We start from the raw sequence: 19,914 nt of genomic DNA, 5'->3' as shown, positions 1-19,914 counted from the left end.
TAAGCCTGTACTCCAGAAGATATTATACAAAGTGCATATTTTCTTGAACCTGGAATGGTATTTTATGGGAAGCCAATCCAGTGATGCAATGTGATCATATTTCTTGGAACCTAAACATTGACAAAGTTATTTTTCCTTTGTAAGAAGCTGTACCTCATGACGCTTAAATAAAAGTTAATCAATTGTGGTTGTAGTTGTGTTTGCCCATAGTGTGACCATGAGAATTGATATTTTAGCATGCTGCATTACATTTTCATATATCCCAAGCAATCTACTGCTCAGGGTATTGAATCTCCCTTGCGGGTGAACTCTACCACATTAACATTGGAAATCCAGGGTTTTAACAACTGTCTTAAGACAGTCCTGTGAAAAAAATATTCCCGAGCCAAAACAATTGTTGACACTCATTGCAAATTGGAGACCAAGCAATGCTTTGAATACACAAATCACTCATAATGAGCAAACCACTTAATTAAATTAACACCTACGACAAAGGATTATTTTAGGTTTGCATTTGTGTACACATGTTTTTGGTGTTCATGAATGATTTCACGATGTGCACATATTTCTTCAAACTTAGACACAGCTTAAGTTACTGACCTGGAGATGGAAGGTTCGATCTAAATGCACTGCTTCTATTAGAAAATACAACCGAATGTTGATGGTAGGTAAGACCATACTTAGGCATAGTACTGCTGTCTGAAGTAATATTTTAGAACATTACCCTACATGTTTGTACATTCCAGGCTGTTTAGTATATCTAGTTTTACTGGTACATTAATGTTCGAACTGAGAAAAAACAGCCATTCTTGCAATATGTCCTTCCAGGGAGTAAGCTGCTGCTTAAGAACAGAGCATAAGTATTTAAATGACCCGCCATTGTCTACATACATTACCTTCCTTGAAATGAATAACGTAAGCAAGAAACATGTATTGTGACAAAGTTCTCTGTCTGTCTCTTAGGGTAAGGGCCAGGTACTGCCACCCGCTAAATGATGCACCGCACGGGCGTTTGTGAGGCTCTAAAGCCGCCATTTGAGTTTTATTTTATCTTTTGGTCTAACTCAATCTACCCTAGTCACATGGCAAGGACATGCCACTTGACACCATCAATGAGCTCTGTCCTCTTACGGGTCCCAGAGATATGTAGACAAAACGTTGGGCATCAGAGAGTCATCATAAAAAGGAGCGGTGTGCCTCACAGGGAGGAACAATGCAAGATGGTGCTTACTAGACTGGTGTTTGTGAGCCCCACGTGCAAGAAAACGTATGGCCAAGCACCGGGACTGTGCAGCTCTGCTGATTGGACAGGTTGAATGCAACACTAAGATTACCATGACACCTGCCACAGATACCGATTCAGTCCGCAGAGCAATGAAAGGAAAGGGAGGGACCTGCTAGGTGGTCAATGGACTGCCTGCGTAGTCTAACAAACGAATCACATTTCCGAAACAATTACCTGGGAAACATGAGCCAGATCCAAGAGGATAGGTCAGAGTATGAAGGAACAGGGTCCTGTTGGGAAGCTGGCATAAGAGCAATGAAGTCGGAAGAGAGCGACGGTGTAAAGAAGAAGCAGTGAAGAGGAAAGATTAAATACAAGGAGGAGGCTGTTGTGGTGGAGTCTGGAAGACGGGCGTCTTGAATACAGAAAGTAGGAGGTGGGAAACAATAGGTGGAGGTAGAGGTGTATCAGAAGGAGGACTACGGGGAAGCATCAGGAGGACATGAAGCATGATCAGAAGCAAGAGGAGAACAAATACCTGGAGGAGGTGGAGAGGTATCAGAAGGAGGTGGAGAGGTATCAGAAGGAGGTGGGGTATCAGAGAGGAAGAGGTGGGGGGCGGGGGGTGAGCAAGAAAAACATCAGGAGGAAGAGAAGAAAAATAAGGAGGAGGTGGGAAGAGAGCAGAAGGAGATTACTTCTCAGAAGGAGAAGGAGCAGAAGGTCAGCAAGTGGAGATGTTGACAAGCCAAAGCCTTTGGTGGAGCTGAGAGAGAGAAAGTCAGGTCTAGGATGGCTGAAACAAAGCCCCTGGCTGACCACTGTGAGGGATGCAGGAGGAATGAACGTGTGGTGAATGGACAAGAAGGTCACCGGAGCTTAGAGTGAGAAACTGTAGAATAGTGGAAGATGAAGGTGAACAGAAGCGTGTCCGAGGAACAAGATTGTTGCATGTGTGTGAGGAGCCCAACTAGAAGGGGGAGTTGGGAGGCATTATGACTACCCTAAAGATAGAGGACCATCCCTCCAACCCAGCCAACTTGCAAGAAATGAGAAGGAGGCTTTTTGCCCTAAGTCTTGTGACCCCCAGTTTTCTTTTAGAGGTCACCTGGATCGGGATGTTGACTACTTGAGACCCATGGCACAACATTAAATGGAGAGAGGGAAAGAGAAGAAAGAGAAAGATGTGGACCATTTGACAGAAGTTCAGAGAACATCCAACCAAATCGAAACTGAGTGAATACATCTGGAAAGGTCCAGGCACACATTTCAATGGTGTGGAAAACTGGTAAGTTTATAAAGCAAAGACTGTGTGGTTACAAACACTGGCCTGTGGCAAGAACCCATTGAAATGGTATACGCACCTATGCACTACAATTCCCAGAAGGCTGGGTGCCAAAATCTTTTTTTAGGAACAAGTACAAAAGGGAGCCCCGCCTTGAAGCCTGTGCTTTTGATTGAGACTGCATTTTGGTTGCACATGCAGTTTCTGTTTACTGCGGACAGCGAGCATAACACACACGCTGCCACATACAGGGCTTCCCAAGCTGAGAACGGTTTTAAGCGGTAAGATTTCAGCAGGAGCCCCACCTATTTCTGGGCAAAATGTCTTACCATATGCATCCCTGGAAAGGTAGTGCAGAAGTTGAACAACTGTGAGCGGGCTCCGGGTGCAATATTGCAGCGTTTTGGAAGTCTGGAAGCCCATTGGGTAAGCTAACTACAGCCTCTGGGCTCACAAACAGGTCTAGAGGCATCAGATAAGTGCCTCTAGAACTAAAGTGATACATCTCTACTATGTTGGTCCCACAACATGTGAAGTAACACGTATATATCTGTGGTCCTGTTGGTCATGTCTTTATGTGTGGATAGTAGAATGTGCATAAAGAGGGTATACCAGGTGTGTGTTCTTTGCCAAGAAACACCACCTACCTATCCAACTTGTTTATCCTAAACCTCTTTCCAGTTTTCCCAAATCTCTGTGCCGATCTACAACCTCTTATTAATCCTCTTTCCCCCATTGGTTGCCTCGATGTGGCCTGTGTTGTATAAGTAGGGATCTTGTGCCAACCAAGATGGGAGGGTCATGTTCATGATGCTCCTGTGATTACGTTGAGGGTGTGGACAGCATCTTTGACAATTGTAGAACTCCAAAGGATTGCTAGATCTACGAGACTATTGAAACTTAAAAAGAGATTAACTTTCTTTTGGTTTTGCTTGTCTGAGATGAAATGAGAAACTATCCTGCTACTGTTTTGTATCCAAAATGATTCCATTTTAAATCCCTCAAATCTGGGAAATGTGTCTAATTGATCTCCACTAAGCTTCAAGAACGAGTTTATGCAGCTCAATCATGAATAATATATTACAATGCTATATTCCCAAAACTATAGAAGTATATTTGTGATTTCTTAAAAATGTAAGCATTTTGTTACTTATTTCTTAGCGGCAATCTAGAGAAGGAGGAGGCACTGTATTTCAAACCCCAACCAGAAACAAGGAAATCTAGAATTGTTGGTGGGGCTGGATTGGGTAAAAAGGACTGGATTTCTTTCTCCATTTGACTAGATAACCTTTTTCATATGAAGCATCAATCAGGAAGCAAATTATATATGTAATCACAAGCATGTATACTGTGAATAACCCATGTTTATTGACTGAACAGCTAACAGTTCTGTGTCATGAACATCGAACTGCAGACTTCAGCGGGAAGTGATGTGGCAAACTGAAGAATTACATTTACTGCCAACTGTGAGCTTAACAAAGGTAGGAAAAAGCATTCACACCCGGGGAAGGGCACTGAGTCAATCAACTGGCTGGAACAGTGGGCAAGAATAGACATTCTCTGCCCACTGCTTCCAGCAACCCGAGGCCCTTACCGGGTGGTGCCATTTTCTTTGTTTTTGAATGTAGGGAGCCAACAGGGTGCCTCTCCTATTGCCTCCCCACTCCCCAACCTCCCCCAAAACAAACAATTCCCCTTCCCTACCCCATCCCTCCCTCTCTTCCCACTTACTGGCTGGACCGGAGCTTTGTGCCCGGGTTCGGGGCACCTAGTGCCGTCATATGGTTGGCTTTTTTTCACTCAGGAGATCGGCTGTGCAAGCAACGCCAATCTCCCGAGGGACAAAAAATCAATTTTCAAAACGGTTAAACCCCACGGTGCGAATGGCTTTTACCTCCACTGTGGGGGTCGGGGGGGCCCTCGCTGAGGCTCAGATTGGCAGGCGGTTACCAGCCATTTTCGCTCCATGCCGCCACAGTGGGGGTGAAATCCATAGTCTTCCTCTTGGTGTAGGGTCTTTAGAACCGATCTGTTTTTCTGGTTTCTGCCTTATTGTTATCCCCTCCCTGCAGCACTCTGAGATGGTGGAAAGGCGGTGCCTTACACTTCCCCAAACCCTTTAATAAATATATTGCTGTGAAATAACCGCCCTAGGTAAACCCCAACCTCCAAGTATCTGAACGTAGCAAATACTTTCTTTACTTGGTTCAACTCCTCCGTGCCAGATTACACAAGGCATGTTTGTACAGGATGAGCAAACCCTTGGATTAACGAAAATTGCTGTGAGCTTGTATTATTGTTCCAAACATACACTGGCCAAAATATCGAGCAGAACCAGTGTTTCCGGCAAGTAACTATTCTTTGTGCTGCTCGATGAGTAAGAGTGTTTTTTTGGGGAAGTTATTCTTGGCTTGCTAGCTCAGAACACACCCTGGAGCTAAACAAACCAGGGTTTCCTTTCACAAACAATCTGCCATGACCTGTGATGTTTCCTGAAAGGTTTCGCCTGATACAAGATGTAGGTGGTAGAAAAAGTTGATAACAAGCGAACAACAAAAATCCATACCCTTAAATTGGCACAGCGCCCCCACCTTCCCCAAAACACCCTACCTCACACATTCCAGATGGGCACACCCGAATCACTAAAGGCACCTGTGAAAAAGCCAAACTAATACCATGGCACCAAAGATCTCAAATATGAAAACATTCTCAGCACTGGCTGATAACATACTTTAGACCCCTCGCCAAATCCCAGCTGCTCAGCGGAATATTACCTTATTTCACTAGTGTGCTTCTTCTAACGTCATTAAATAGCCTGGATCCCCAGAATCAGAGGAATGCAGCCTGAAATCTGCAACTACTAGGAGCTAGTAAGCATGCAGTGGATTTGAGATACACGGGAGCTGGTAGGCAGCAACATTATCAAAACGGACAGCTTGCGGATAGCCTCCAGGCTATCATAACTATTTGCTACAGATGTAACTAGACCCTGGCCTGCACCAAATGGTAAATTCACGTATTCCTTTTTTAGCTTGTTTTTAAACTATAAGAATATCTCTGGTCAGAAACCAAGCATCAAGACTTCAGCAACTCAATGCCTCTTATATAGCAAAGTAAAGGCCGTGCTCCCTCCAGCCTTGCAGAGAATAGGCCTAATTGCATCTACTTCGAGAGCTAATGTGATTCTGTAAATGCCTGCATAGGAGCATCATTCCATAACATCGCACTTGCAAACAACACTCTTTATTTTGCATTTGTGTATTCATCCAACTTACTCTGGTAAGCAGACCCATCATTCGGAACATACCAAAATTCCTATCATAATACACCATTTCTGTTCACATCATAACACATAACCTTAGCAACATGTATGAGATCTCAAAAGACACAATACCCTTTCCTTACTTATTCACGCCATAAACAAGATTCCGCCCTACCTTTTAATAACACAAATCCATACATCAATATTGAACTTTATAATATAGAAAAATTGTTCGATGACATTGGACTATAAAAGTGTGGTTCCCTTTCTCGTACAAAATCATGTAACGGGAGCCAGACCGCTAAATATTTTTGTCAACTTCCAGTAATCACTACTAGTATCTTTTACAACACCAGCACTCCCAATATTTTCACCTACAAATGTGCAAGAATCAGACCTTGTTTAGTTTTCCAAAACTGAGCCAGCGTTAACCTAGCAGCATTCAAAAGATGTGTGATTAGATCAGCTTGCCCGCCTCTTGCTGCATATAACCCATCTGAAACTGCCCCCGATATCACTACCATAGGCTCTAAGGGGAATTGTATGCCTGTGATCTGTTGAATATATCCCAATATTTCCTTCCAATATATTTGCGACCGTGGACAAGATCACCACATATGTCCCAGGTTACCAATATCCCCACATTCTCTCCAGCATAGGGGGGATGAAGCTTTAGTTATGCTACTTATCCACTGGGGAGTGAGATACAATCTAAAGCATATTTTGTATGCTGCTTCCATAATAGGCGAACATTTGGAGGCTTTCTCTGCCCTTTCCCCATTTTTGGCCCCATCTTCCTCCTGAAATTACGATGTTTAGATCTCTTTCCCAACATTCCATATACGGCATCCTGTCTTCCGGGGAAGCATTATCCAAGAGTTTATAAAGCCTAGAGACACTTTTTCCCACCCCATCCTCTGTTGTAATGAGTTCAATCTCTCCAGGTGTTCTACTACCAGCCCGTCGGACTTCTCTATTACTGTACTAATGTTTCTGATTTGTGTATAGCAAAAGCGTTATTTTTCACCTATTTGAAATTTCTCCTTACACTCTACAAAAGAGAGGTGAACCCCCTCTTTATACAGGTCCGCTAAGGTTGTACTGGGGAGACCCTCGGCCGGCCTATAGAGTCGGGGTTTGCTCCACAGTACTTTAAAACAAGATAGCTGCACCTTTGAGATGGATAGGGGTGCAGGTATATTACACCAACACCAATCAATAAGGACAACTCAATGGTTTGGCAAAGGGGAGTCCGTTTAATGACAAGTAAAAAAAACGGGGAGACATGGAAATCCACAGTGATGCGATAGTCCGTCTCGCTTCGACTCCCAAGAACTTCATACAATCAGTAACATTTATACTCAAAATTCGTCATCATTGACGTGTAACACTCGAAAAGTTAACATGCAATTCTATTGGTTGGGAAAAGGTAACTTTACTATAGGTACTATATCTGTATATGGTAACGGAGTGAGGGGATTGGATAAACACCATCAGGTGGGCGTCTAATCCCTTCCTTCTAACATTACTCTAGTAGACGTCACTATGAGTATGACGTCCCATTGGTTCTACTTTCTATAGGACCCTGGATTATTTGGCCCCTTGTGATTGGGCTGGCTTCAACCCCATGCATATATCTCCACTTTACTTAGCAGCACACAGAATGGTCAACCAGGTGCAGGGTGCCCCAAGATTCACCCTACCTTCCCTCAATCCATCATTACTTTAGTGGCTATGTGTAAATTAGTTGGCTGTGATCTGCCTCGAAACTGTATCTTCTTGTCAGAAAACGTTATGATATCTCTGTCTGGGTGACAGCCAGGCGTAGGTGTAAACCTGTGCCTCTTCTTGCTCAGATGGTCATGTGCTGCTCACACCGTGAATCTGCCTAGTTTCTGTCAATTTGTGAATTTAATTCTTGTTCAGCTTGCCACCTGCCTGGGCCTCCTTATCTCGGACTTCCTGAGATAGGCTGTTCTTTTCTTCAGTTTCGATTCCGCTTAGCTACTGTTTGCTCCTTCTATTGGTCTGACCTTAGCTCTTCCTGGTGCAAGTTGCCTCTGCTGAGTTTCGATTCAACCACCTCTTCTCGTTTTAGCTGTAATACGAATTCTGTCCTGTTTGATCTCTAGTAACCTGAGTTAATTCTGCTTTTGTGTAAAGTGGAATCGCACTTGTATAGTGTGCTTCGTTGAGGTAGATATGTATAGGTGGCGCTTGCCGCTGTCTATCTTCTACCAAGCATAGCAAGCCGCACTGTTTTCTTAGCTTTCTTGCGGTTTCAAGCATATGTACAGGCGTTTAGCTGGTTTGAATGACTTCATCCTGCTTTACAGCTTACGTTTCTTTATATTTCAACATTGTCTCTCCTTCTAGGTTCACGATATCCTTATTCATGGCGTTTCGTCTCTGTGTTATCTCTGGGTCGTCTTATCTTCTATCTGCAAGTCTGTCCGGGTCTTCGTGACGTCACCATTCGTCTTCAATTAAGGCCTTTTGAGTTTCTTCCGGGACAGTGTTTAAGCAACCTTCATTTCGTTTAATTTGCTGGTAGGGTTTTCTCAATGGGTGCCTTACTGTCCATGGTTGTCTGGTTACTGGCACTTCAACAGGTATTGTTCTTCTGAAAGGCACTGGGCAGAGCCCTACTGCGGCTCTCTGCTGGTTTATTTGCTCATCATACGTCACATATCTCGGTGTGAACCTTCCTGGTACTTCGAAATGGACGGCTGGAGTGCAGGCTTTATTTGGGACCTCCTCTACAACGTAATAGCATCTCGTCCTGCCCACCCGTCCAAGTAATTCATACTCATCCCTGGTCCAAAATTAGAATTGTGACTAAGAGAAGATAAGGGCCCCAATCCTGGAATCACCTTTTTTAATCTTAAAGCCCTATTCTAGTACGTCAAGGAACATTTAGTGGATTCCAATAGTGCACCCCGTGTGTCTTGCTGCACCCCCCAAAAAAGGGAGTTTGTCCAAAGGGGTAGATGTCATCCCTTGATCCAAATCACACCATCTCTTTTTTAAATGTCAACTTTATTAATTTTTCGGACAAAGAAAAAGAAACAGTTCAATTCACCTACAGATAATACACCACACACGGATAAACACCCTTTCAATACCCAACAAATGGAATTGTAGTCTTCACTCTGTCCCCCCTCCCACACTCTCAAATTTATCCTCACCCTCCAACCACATAATCCTTCAGTCCATATCCCCCACCTCATTTTCTTTAAAGTAATTACAAATCACTTCCTCCATTTGACCTCTTATTGCTACATCACTCAAAACCAACTCATTCAAGTGCCACCCCAGTCTTTTCAAATCAATAGGCCTATCTATCTGTACACGCACATTAACCGGCGAGTGATCCGAGAGATACCGAAGACCTATATCTACTGACAGCACCATTAGGATCACCACAGAAGAAACCATAACCATATCAATCCTGTAGTAGCCCCTACAGACCTCTGAGAAGTGAGTATAGTCTCTGGCTTCTCAATGGAAAAAGTGGCAAGTCTCTATTAATCCCAATTCCCTGAGAAGCCTTGCTAATTCTTGTCAACATCTATTATCATTTGCCAAAGGAGGGCGTGGGGGATATTATCCATCATGGGGTCCATCAAACAATTAAAGTCCACTCCTATTATAACATACCCCTCACACAGCCCCCCTAACCTACCCAACAACCCCATGTGGTACTGTCCTGATGATCATTAGGAGCATACCAGCGTGAAGACCTGCCCTCCTATCAGCCCCATGAGAATTAAATATCTGTCATCGGGATCTCTATATACGTATTGTTTCGTGAAGCCAATCCCGCCCTAAACAAAATCGCAACCCCTCTCTTTTTAAACCCAGTGGAAGAAAAAAATATTGAGGAGGGAATGATTTATGTCTTAACCTAGAAAGTCGCATCTAGAAACACTTGGGTACAAGCGTGTTATAAATGACATATCATAACCTCCTTTCATCCTGAGGTAGCAAATGTGTGTCTTGTGGGAAACCAATAGAGTTTTTCAGTTCGGATAACATGTACCATGCAGAACTCTGCTTTGGGGGAGAATGAAAACCCTGAACATTCAGGGTCATCAATCCAAAGTCAGCCATCCTCCCTTACTAACATACTCCTCCACGATTGTCGCAGTAATCGGATTAGCAAGAATAACTTCTTCAAATCCCATCCTCACCCATGTCACCACATCTGAAAACCAGTAACAAATAAAGGACCCAAAACAATAAGGGTAACTGTCATAGGTAAGGAACTCATGGTGGCAACAGTAAAGACAGGCACATGTGATCACAGTTCAAGGGGTTTATTAAACTGTATAAATGGGTTGGAAAAACACCTAATCTAAACCTAAAAATAAGATTGGAGCAAGCAACAACCATCAAATAATAATAAGGCAATCCTAATGGCGTCTTGTCAAATAAAAGGGCCTATACTAAAAAGAAAACGATTGCCAATCCTTAGAGATAAGTTCAAAAAGAGTGCGGGTTAGTGTTCAAACGAAAAGAAAGAGGTGTTCACAAATGATAAGTCACGATGTTATAGCCGAGGGTCTCCCTTCCCCACGTTTTTAGCACAGGACAAGGCAGGACCATTGAGCACAGCACACTTCTGGGCCGCCAGCATGAGGTTACAGTTTCTTTCAACAATGCCAGGACCTTCTGGGGCCAGGTCGCTTTCCTGCAAAGTCTCTTGCCTTAGAAGGCCTGCTGAACCATAAACTATAAACAAAACAAATGTTCCTTTGGTAATCTTTCACGTTGGGCGATTGCTCTTTGCCCCTTGGATCCCACTCAGCCGGGATCCGATCCTTCTTGCAACGTTCACCTCCCTCAATCAGGTTCACTACAGCCTTTCACTCAACAGTCTCAATGTCTTTTTAACCAACTAGCCATTGTGGACATCCCTCTGCTGGGTTCACACTTGTCCAATGTGCCAAAGGCTTTCAAGTTTGCGAGGGGTTTTGCTCGACCCTCGTAGGACCACTTTGACACTTCACACTAGCCTCTCCTAAGGCCTCTTGGTTTTCGTAGTTTCAACAAAACAACCCAACCCTAAAAGGGCTTCAGTCAGAGGCCTTGGAATGAGCATCCCCGTGACGCCGGAACCCTCTGCTTCTCAATCTTTAACTAGGGTTTCTTTAAAGTTCAATTGCACAAGTTCTTTGTTCAACAAGGTTGCCGTCTGCAACCTTGAGCCCAGCACAGTTCGGTTTTACTATCTGTCTCCTCCGACTCACCGGCTGTGTTGAACTGTTGGAGATTCTCGACTCAGGAGTCAAGGACAGCACCATAGTGGCAAGCGCTTCTCCCCACTTTGACTATCAGCGCAGGAGGGCCCTGTGTGCAATTGACACCTGTCACACCACACGCCAGCTGGACTTCCTGGTCTTATGCTTTCCCTTTCAGAGGCTTTGCAGATCTGGGATGCAAAGGGCAAGGACAATTCCCTCTTCGTTGTCTATCCAGGTCTCTAAAACTGTTTCCTCCACTTGAACTGGCAGTCTGCAATAGGTGTTCCTCGTGCGATCGGCCTTGCTCGAAGTGTGCTTTCGTGCTCTGCCTTATATCCCTGTGGGGAAGGGAAAGGGCCGTCAGGCGTGCGTAGTTATTGTTAAATGCCTGACCCTTGTGTTGGGATATGTCAGGTAAATGGCCCTGGTGTTGGTCCGTTGTCTGTCACAGTGTAGGAAAGTGTTTGTGTTGGAAGGGGCGTGGGGGACAGAACCTCTGAGTATCCTACGAGGTAGGATGGGGAAAAGGTGTTATAAGAAAGGGGGTACCGAGTCTCATCCGTCGGTGTCCCACTTCCACTCCCAGAGGACACGTCATCCAGGTGATCCTCCTGCACTGGTCCACCCCCAGGAACTAGATCCAATAGCGATGGCCATGTCCTGGTCACCTAGATGACAGATCACCGGGGACTAGTCAGGGAGACACCTTGAGGTTTCTCACACAACACAGAATCAACTTTTTGCAGCCTTCACATCCTCAGTCGTCCAAGGATTTTGGGGTCAATTTGCAGAGCCCAGCCCCCTCCCACTTCCCCTCAATCAATAAGATTACCTTCAATCTATCACCCCCATTTCAAACCCACATTAGCACCTCATCCCCCCTAGATGTAGCCCCCAACCCTGCATTGGCAATACTATACCCCACATGTGGAGCTATCCTTATTTCATGTCACATTCGACATCCATTCTCCTTTTCCCTTCCTCCTAGGATATGGGCGACCACTCTGCCACCCTCCCCCTTTCCCTCTTGGTACAGTCCGTATTCAGGGATACATCACAAGATGTATTCCCTCCGTCCTTTTGCAAGAGCTCTGCAACTTCCTTGTTATGACCCGGTCTGGGTCATAGTGATATAAACAGGATACAGTTGCAGGTATGCTTAATGGTTGCTTTATTCAGATTCTTCAGTTACAGGTACAAATCAGGTCTCATCAAGTCCATAAGGAGATAGGAGGAAATCATGAGGGAAACCCACTGGCTCCCACCACCCAGGCTTCCTTAGATCAACTGCCTGGGTTAGAACCCATTCATACACAAACACTCCAAGCTAGCTCATGCATTCCACAAATGACGTCACCACATACATACAGCATTCAGAAGGTGAACCATAGAAAGGAAGGCTAATCCTAACACCCCCTTCCCTTACAAACCATGGAAGGAAAGATTAATCCTAACACCTCCTTCCCTTACAAACCATAGAAGGGAAGGCTAATCCTAACACCTCCTTCCTTTACAATCCCAAACAATCCAGTCTCACACCTCAAGCACACCGTTACCTAAAGCCGTCATCACAATTAACCATCAGATGGGCCTCAAGCACAAATACCCTGCCAGTCACTCTAAAAGACCAAGAATTTAACAGCTGGACAACCAGGCATAACTAACAATCCGGTAACGGCACCCCACCATCTAAACAGCAACAACTTCTGTCCTTCAATAAATCACGCATCACCTTCCACCCGTCGCCACCACCAACGGGTCACCAGCCTGCCACGCTGGAGCACAGACCTGCCCCTCTGGGCTACTAACCAGCATTCCATACACAACCTGAGGAAACAAAACACCTCCCGTCCACCACTGCCACTGGTAGACCTCAGGGCTGCCACACCTGAGTACAAACGGCCACCTATACGGGCTGGCACGAAGTCCGCTACACACCTACAAGGAACATGTCTAACCTACTACACCAGACTATAGACTCATGGCAACTAAAGAGACAGGCGCCTCCAATCAACCAAAACACACTCACCTGACTCATCCTCAACCACTCAACATTCATAGCAACACTCACAACAGAGGCAACCAGTGGAGAACCAGCAACCATACCACCATACTTCCTCAAGGTGTTGGCCAGACACCTCGAGCCCTCATAGCTACTAAAAACAACCAGGTAACCCCACTACCAAGATGTTCTGTTGCCATGCTCCCAGAACTATCCAGAACAAAATCCATGATGACCCCAGAAGCAACACTTCAAGTAAAAACAATACCAATCAATAACTCACCATCGTGGTTCAGCACAAATCACTACCCTGACTCCTCTGAGCCACACAATCTACCATCATGACTCCGCAAAGCCACACAAATTCCTATCATGACTCCACAGAGCCGCACAAATTACTAAACATGACTCCGTAGAGCCGCTTGACCAGACTACCACTAGTCACACAATTCACTATCGTGACTTCGCAGAGCCGCTTGACCAGACTCCCTCTAGTCACACAAATCACTATCAAGACTCCTGTGAGCCACATGACTAGACTACCACTAGTCACACAAATCACTATCAAGACTCCTTTGAGCCACTTGACTAGACTACCACTAGTCACATACACAATCAATGACTCCGCAGAGTCACTAGAATAGCCACAACCAGTCAGCGCACACACACTTCACACTGGTTACATGCACGCAAGACTCCTGTGAGCCACATGACTAGACTACCACTAGTCACACAAATCATTATCAAGACTCCTCTGAGCCACTTGACTAGACTATCACTAGTCACATACACAATGACTCCGCAGAGTCACTAGAATAGCCACAACCAGTCAGCGCACACACACACTTCACACTGGTTACATGCATGCCATGCATCTTCAAACAGTTTTGCAACATAACCACTCAACACTTAAGAAAAGACATGTTGGTTATTAACAGGAGAAAATAGTGGAGTGTGGGCAGGGCCCTACCCACACTCTATATCAAAAGAACATGTTCCTACAATTCACTTAGCAAAACCAGATACATCAATTTGACATTACTCTGAAGTAATGTCTGTAGAGTCAAAATCTATAAATCCATGTTGTCCAATCCAGGAAACAACGCTACAAGCTGCAAATCCTCAACATCATTAAACACTACATATTAGGCAGCATACAAAGAAATTCCTTTAACACACCCCACAAATTGTTACCCAGTCATCAACACAAATACGCAAACTTGCATCAAACCTAACCTTTATGAATTCCTTGTGATATGTTTAAAGAATGTAACTTAATACACTCTGCCAATTTCAGCAAATGTTATGAAGAGTGTAAACATCCACACTCATTGTGATTTTTAAAAGTCCAAAGCTGCAGCTTTGCAACATAACCCTCCTGCAATGCCTCAAAAAGTTTAAACTCATGACCTAAAAATGCAATACCCTCAATTTCAATAGTTATCAACTATTCTGGCATGAATCAGATCGCTGTCCGACTCACTAACACACCTTGCTCATGTCCATTACCAGTCATCCAACCCTGCAGGGAAATGACCTTTGCATTAATACTATCAACAGCAGGTAAGAAACACTTAAAATCATAACAGCATAGCGTCCTTCAAGAAAATGTCTTAATGTAAATATCAAAGTCAACACAGCAAACAGAATAATGGTGCTTCCCATGCAGAAAATAATAAAATAGTGATGGCTCACTCCTTTTCACTTTTTCTCTGATGCCGACTTAATCCACTGAGGAGCAGCTGTTAACTATTGTAGCCGCTCCACACAGGTACCCTCCTAGCGATCTGCTTCCCACTTATCCTCTTATGTTTTGGCTGCCTCCCGAGAAATGCCCCGTGACTTCTCAACGGTCTACAAACTCAACGAGGATCGCTTCCTGGTCACGTTATGACGTTTTTTAAAGTGTCTTACTCCAAAGTCACTCTTCATTCTCACTAGTCTCTTCATTGCACCTCGTATCATCAGCGCCAGCAACACCAACCGTAACGGAATTCCTAGCGCGAATGTAAGTAGAATGATCATTCCATCTGATTGCCATATCCTACTGATGCTCACGTGACGTCATCAGTCAGCCTCTGTCCTCCAGACCTCACGGAGCTCTGCAGTTCCAAACGGCCCCTTCGGGTGTCGTGGCTGGTGGAAACAGCAACCTCCAGCATTCACAACCCCACTCAGCGACCACTCCTCCAGGCGCAGCACCTCTGAACGCTCTGCCGCAGGTGCGTGTCTTTTACTTCTTATGTTGGCCCAATTGCAAATTTAATACCATCATAAAACAGCATTCTCTTTACTCCATGAGGCAACGCTCGTCCCTCCTGCTCACGGGCGCATATAGCCTCTCCTGCTAACTGCACAGTTCTTCACACCAGCTTGGGGAGTTCTCCCACAAGCTCACAAGCAGCGCCCTTTCTATCTTCTGCCCTGGGGCCCCACTTCGCTCTCCAGTTTAAGGGCAACATTACTCTTGTGAACTGCTGCCTAATGGAGGCACAGTGCCTGGCAGGACACTCTCTTCACAATCTACCGGGAAAGCCTGCTTTACTGCCTTGGATGCCACTCTTGCTGAAACCTGGATGCTTACCAGGACAGCCTGCTTTACTCCGCCCTGGGTGGTGGGACTCTCCATGGACCATGGGGGGGCAGTGGGTTCCCTCTGCTTCACAGTCAATATCTCCCTTCAAGTTCCTCCAGCCTGCACCCCCCACAGCAGTGTCTCCTTTCTCATTTATCTGGGCCACTCACACACAGTACCGGTTGCCTTGTTGCCTTCAGGGTCCATCCAACCAGTCCTGTTGGAGACCAATCCCACCTTCGTCGCCAATTGTTATGACTCGGTCTGGATCATAGTGATATAAACAGGATACAGTTGCAGGTATGCTTAATGGTTGCTTTATTCAGATTCTTCAGTTACAGGTACAAATCAGGTCTCATCAAGTCCAAAAGGAGATAGGAGGAAATCATGAGGGAAACCCACTGGCTCCCACCACCCAGGCTTCCTTAGATCAACTGCCTGGGTTAGAACCCATTCATACACAAACACTCCAAGCTAGCTCATGCATTCCACAAATGACATCACCACATACATACAGCATTCAGAAGGTGAACCATAGAAAGGAAGGCTAATCCTAACACCTCCTTGCCTTACAAACCATGGAAGGAAAGATTAATCCTAACACCTCCTTCCCTTACAAACCATAGAAGGGAAGGCCAATCCTGCAAACTGTCTATCTCTGCTTGCCAACTGTCTCTGGCTGGTGGGCACATCCACTCACTGGTGCCATGGGCAGACGGAGTTTAGCACTCTCTCTCATGTTTACCAACTAGAAACTGCCTCTGCAGCCCAGACCTTCTTCCCAGAGCATAAGAACAATCCATTTACTGCTGGGTGCATAATAGGGCCGCCTGCTTTACTCCGCCCGAGGTGCCTACCGGGACATCCAGTCCTTCTGAGACCTGCTAAGTGCACCAACATTTCCTTAGCCCTGGGTGGTGGGACTCTTCCTGGACCATGTGGGGAAGGGGGTTCCCTCTCCTTGTACAGTCTCTCATGTCAATTTCCTCCTGCTCTGCACCCCCCCCCGTAGCAGCATCTCCTTTCTGCTTCATGTGAACCACACACACACACACACACACACACAGGTACCTGTTGCCTTGTGTTTAACCAATTTTGAGGCTTTCCAGGAAGGTCACGTTGCGACGCAGCAACATGGACTGTTAGTTTCACTTTATATGGATGTGGTTTAAGTTTTTAAGTATAACTTTGGAAGTTGCAGTGTGTGAGGTCTCATTGTATAAAATTCCTGAATAAGTTCAGTACGTATGCTGTTGTCTGCATCTGAGATGTTATGTATTATTATGATGCCTGGCATGTTTAGTTATTAACCATTTTGAGGATTTGCAGCTTGTAGCGTTGTTTCCTGGAATGGACGACGTGGACTTATGGATTTTGACTCTACTGACATTATTTCAGAGTAATGTCAAATTGACGTATTTGGTTTTGCCAAGTGAATTTTAAGGACAGGTTCTTTTGATTTGGAGTGTGGGTAGGGCTCTGCCCGCACTCCACTATCTATTTTCACTTGTTAATAACCAACATGTCTTTTCTTAAGTGTTGAGTGGTTATGTTGCAAAACTGTTTGAAGATGCATGACGTGCATGTAACCAGTGTGAAGTGTATGTGCGCTGACTGGTTGTGGCTATTCTAGTGACTCTGCGGAGTCATTGTGTATGTGACTAGTGGTAGTCTAGTCAAGTGGCTCAGAGGAGTCTTGATGGTGATTTGAGATGTATTCCCTCCGTCCTTTTGCAAGAGCTCTGCAACTTCCTCTTCTTTAGAGACAGGGTAGGATTTTCCTTCGAAATTGAAGATCAGCCTACAGGGGAAGGCCCATCTGTAACATAGATCTCTTTCTCTGAGCAAGCATGACACTAACCTTACATTTTGTAAGGCCCCTTGTGCCAGATCCTGAAACACTGATATGGACGCATCTCTAAAACTAATCCCATCCATTTTCCTGGCTGCCAACATGATTTTGTCCTCGAGTTAAAAGAAATGCACCCTCATCAGCACATCCGGCATCAGATTTCTATTTTGTTGGTATGATGAGTACACCCGGTGTGTTCTGTCCAATATTATCTGTCTCTTCTGGGGACCCCAAAATATGTTGAAACAGTGCTCTCCATTACTCTTCCAAATCATTATCAGCTACCTGCTTCGGAATCCCCTCCAGTCTGACATTATTTCGTTCCATTCTAATCTTCCTGTTTCACCAAGATGTATTTCAACTGTTGTTCCATACTTGACATCCTTTCTGATAGTTTGGTTTGCAGTCTTCCTTCTTCTGCCATGACAAGCTTATCCAGCTCCGCTATGGATTTCCTTAGGTTCACCATACCTTTAATTTCAGAAAGCATGAGCTGTAAATTGGACTTAATTGTAGGTGCGTCTTCCATCATTACAAACTCCAGTGGGGAATGAATCTCCACCACTGCTATCCGTTGATTTTTCTTAATACCCTCCTGAGCTTGCATCATGCCCTTAATGTTCCCTGATATAGATGCCTTGGGTTTTGCTGATGCCTTCGCCATATCGCTTTCTCGAACCCAAAGAGTCAGCACCGCAGGCACTGTGTGTTTTAGGGAACCCCTCCAATGCCCACTGCCCTCAAGTCACCCCCAGAATCAGGCTAGGGCCTTACAGTGCCTCTCCAACCTACTCTGAACGAAAGGCCACATTGAGTGAGGGCAGGATGTAGAACATCCACCTCAAAATGTCATTTAGCCAGTACAAGGATCCACTGCGTCATAATTCTGTCCAAATGTCTGATGCTCCACGAGGCGCTCCTCAACTGATATGCTGTGCCCCCTCTCAACGACAAAACTCACGTGCCGTTTGTATGGACGTCACCAGCAGCTAATGAACGTTGAATCAAGAACTGAACACGATCCAGGCCACCTATTGCCTCTCATTTTACAAGACTGTGCCCCTCTGTATACTCGCTGTTTATTCAAATGATTGCAGGCATGGACTCCAGCACCTTCCGCTAGCCTGCACACGGGCGTCCCTCTCTGCTCCCTTATCGATCATATTACATACAAGAGATCCGGGGAGGCCACTCCAATGACCCACCACCTTCAGTCCAGGGATCACCCCGATCCGCTGCACGGCATCACACCAACAATGGGAGGCTGTTCGCTGCTGGCTGGCGAATCAGCCATGGGAAAGTCACTGGGTCCAGCTGCCGATTGCTGCAGTCACCGGGGGGCTCGCTCTTACATTATGGGGGGGGGAGGGGGGACTCCTTCCATCACACCATTAACGAGCGGTGGGAGCGGCTGAAGGGTCCAGACTCACGGAGCTCACATGAACAGCACTACCAGGCTTCCTTGGTTGGACACGCCCCACCAATAATGATCTTTTTAAGGTCTCTTGGATCGCTTTACTAGAGAGAAAACTCTTTCATTCATAGCCATTGTAAGGGTGTCAAAGAAGGAAGCTGACGCAAGGGTGGCATGTTTGTTGTATAGACTTTTATTGATGTAAAAGCAACCCTCCCTTATCTCTAAGTGGGGTTTTCCCTGCCTCAAACAAAAACGAAAGAATCTGTCAGAATGTCCGTCCAAATGAAAATCCACGGTCCTGTGTCACAACCAACTTCTATCCCTTACACTATAACTAAAAACTGATATCATGAAACAGAAAGTTCTTTCTCTAGGAGAATGGTGCCCTTCTCCTGGTATATTTATGGCGTTCCCACAATGTCCTCTTGCAAAAAAAAGGTACCATGGGAAATGACTCCCTTCCCCTGGCTGGTAGTTCCAGCACTTTTTATAGTCAAATGTCTGGACCATGAGAATGGATCTATTCTCCTGGTATCATCACTCTGCAAGGCTAGGGAGATTGACTCCCTTCCCCTGGCGTCTCTTCAGCATACTTGACTGGATTTGGTTTTCTCACCAGGAGGGTGACTCCCTTCTCCTGGTGTTCGAGAGTTCTTTTCCCACTTGAATTTTACACTGGATCAGCAAACTTATATCAGGGTCCCAGACCCTTCTCTGGTGGTCAGTGGACTTATCCCTGCCACCGGTACGAGGAAGGTTTCCTCTGATGCACTCTTCCCTTCTGTTGGGGTCCCGGACCCTTAATGGCAGTCCTATGGGCCTTGTGCTTGCCCAAGCATGAAGCAGAGACTTCTTCACTCCTCCACGTCCCTACTGGTTCACCCGTGCTTCCAGTTACCTTCTAGGACTTGCTTGCATGGCACCGGCCTCTCCAGGGGCTGGAGTTGGTCACCTTGCTGCTTCCTGCAATTGTTTTCTTCGTCACGGCTTCTGCAGTGGCTCCGCGTGTTGGCACCGTTCAGGGACCACACGGTCCACCGCCTCTTGGAG

General features: G+C 45.5%; 1 protein-coding gene across 1 annotated transcript in view; it reads right to left on the bottom strand.

The window, feature by feature from the left end:
* Positions 1–19,914, bottom strand: part of LOC138472144 (uncharacterized) — a 502,005-nt gene that overhangs the window by 34,353 nt on the left and 447,738 nt on the right. The gene's annotated exons all lie outside the window — the stretch shown is intronic.

This window comes from Ambystoma mexicanum, chromosome 8, assembly GCF_040938575.1.
Source record: "Ambystoma mexicanum isolate Mex_15411 chromosome 8, UKY_AmexF1_1, whole genome shotgun sequence".
NCBI lineage: Eukaryota > Metazoa > Chordata > Amphibia > Caudata > Ambystomatidae > Ambystoma > Ambystoma mexicanum.
This window is presented reverse-complemented; position numbering and strand designations above follow the sequence as displayed.